Source organism: Etheostoma cragini, chromosome 16 (assembly GCF_013103735.1).
Source record: "Etheostoma cragini isolate CJK2018 chromosome 16, CSU_Ecrag_1.0, whole genome shotgun sequence".
Taxonomy (NCBI): domain Eukaryota; kingdom Metazoa; phylum Chordata; class Actinopteri; order Perciformes; family Percidae; genus Etheostoma; species Etheostoma cragini.
This window is the reverse complement of record NC_048422.1, coordinates 24,628,110-24,630,344: the sequence shown is the minus strand read 5'-3', so window position 1 is coordinate 24,630,344 and position 2,235 is coordinate 24,628,110. Positions and strand designations below refer to the sequence as shown.

Here is a 2,235-nt window from a genome sequence, read left to right as displayed (position 1 = left end):
TAAGTAATGACTAAATGAGCACCTTCAGTAGACTGTGGCAGTGAAACACTCTGCCCTCATCACCCGGCTCTTTTCTTCTCCATTTTATTAGCACTAGCCGCGCTAAAATAACCTGTTAACACGTATCATAGTGCAGCAATAATAACCTCCTCAATCATATCTTAAAAGTCACGTCAGGCCGTGATTCATCTCTATGCAAATACCCCGGCGTCTGCCCATTAGGGTGTCACTGCCACGGCTGCTCCTGCAGGGTGTCATTACAACGCATCCACTCTCTTCTTATAAAACACAGAGAATTATAGCAACTATTAGGCTAACATATGGACCGCGTGCACTCTGCAAATAACCAGCTGCAGATAAAGTGGGGGGGTCGCGCCGGGCCAACACTTAGGAAATGGCAGCCCGGTTATAGATGGTGTCTCAGGCTGGAAATCAAAAGCCTGATTATACATTTATTTGGGGGTGGGGGCTCCCTGGTATGACGCCCTCTGCCACTAGACAAAAACAGTTAGATGAAATATACAGAATTAACATGCAAATAAATCGCATGGAAAAAAATGTCCCTGGTGTGTAAAGGCCTGAGATGTTAAAACATTTCCCATTAATGGCCAAATGTCAAACAAAAGAACACTTCACCATTTCTTCTCTTCTTTGTTTTGTTATTTAGGGGGAACCATTGAAAGGCCTGTTGATCTCAGGAGCAGAGCAGCAGCAGTCTCAACAAACAGACTGATTCAGCAGAAAAACATCCAACCCGCGATACATACCTGAGTTTTTAAAGTCCGGGTCACTGAAATATATTTGGAGGTCCTGAAGCTCGGTGACACATCGACTACTGACACTGTCTGGAAGAAAGAAAATATTAAATCATATGAATGTAATGTAGTATGCTCAGTTAGTAGTTATGTCGAATACATTTTCTTCATGCATTTAAATATGGAGTATCTCCTGGTATCTTCATTTATAGTATTTCCAGTAACAACGTGTTCTTACCTGTGTTGTTGGTCTGTGATGCTGATGATGCAGAGAACATTTAATATACCTTCATGAAGGGGAGGAGGCTCTGGGGTCACATGATTTACCAGAAACTGTCTCGGAGACAGAGTACCTTATAGACTGCAGTGAAGTCTTTTTAAGATTTTAATGTAACGTGATTTCCCAGAAACAGATTGACTTCAAATCATCAGTCTAACCGGAGGGGAAGTGAGAGAGTTCTCATTAGAGAAAACGTGTACTACCTCGAGCAGAACATGGGCTCAGGGGGGGGGGGGGGCATCTGCCTTGACCACACTGAGGTCTTTATTTGTAGATTTTAATGTCACATGAATTCACAGAATCAGTTTCGCTATAAACACACACACACACATACACACACACACAAATATGGAGTTTTATTCCTATTCTTTGTGTTTGTGAAGACTTGTGCTGGCTGCATAAGTCAAATTTAAGTCTCTTACAAATAAATAGTATGGGTATTCTGTACCTTTTCTGAATCATCAGATTGCCTTGAGTATTGAAGTTATTAGGGCCCGGGAACTAAAGTGCAAGGAACCTATTGTTTTTGTAGGGATTATTATTATTCCACACCATCGCTGTCATTTTTGAGGGCTTTATCATGTGTGAAAATTCATAAAAACTTGGATACATGTCAGATCTACGAACAATAACAGAATTCTGTAGTTATTGGGCTCAGGCGATGACAGGGGGCTCCATAGCGACCCCTAACGTGCACCCTGACAACAACAAAAAATCATTTTTATCTAACCAATTTTTTGAGGGATCATGCGTATCATCTGGAACTGTATCAAGCTATTTTTATAAAAAATTCACTGCTGCAAAGATTGGCCTCTGCCAATACCCCCAACCTGCGAAGAGGCGAGGGCCCGTTCATCGCTGCTTGCAGCTTTAATTGAGTTTTGTTTCTCTGGTGTTCTTTTTTTAATTTCCCAGGGATAAAAGAAAGCATATGGTTTAGGTGGAAAATTGTGAGAAAATGTCTGTTAATTCCGGTATAAAGACGTCACGTGACCTCTGTGTTTGTCAGACATATTATAGAATATTGACAATGTCCCTACCATAAGCCTAAACCAGACATACATCAGATTTCAAAAACTGAATTTATCTTAGGGGGTTAGTAACTTCATGAGCTGAAAAAAGTGATTTTGCCACCACCCCTGCTTTGCTATCGTGATTTTTTTAGTACTAGGGGTGTTTACTTTGCCACAAAACAATGAT

General features: G+C 40.9%; 1 long non-coding RNA gene across 1 annotated transcript; it reads right to left on the bottom strand.

The window, feature by feature from the left end:
• Positions 1–667: 667 nt before the first annotated feature.
• LOC117958996 lies at positions 668–1,223 on the bottom strand. Its single transcript, XR_004659847.1, has 2 exons — positions 994–1,223; positions 668–845 (listed from the first exon to the last, which is right to left on the bottom strand). It is a non-coding gene; the product is annotated as an uncharacterized LOC117958996 (long non-coding RNA).
• Between the last annotated feature and the right edge of the window lie 1,012 nt (positions 1,224–2,235).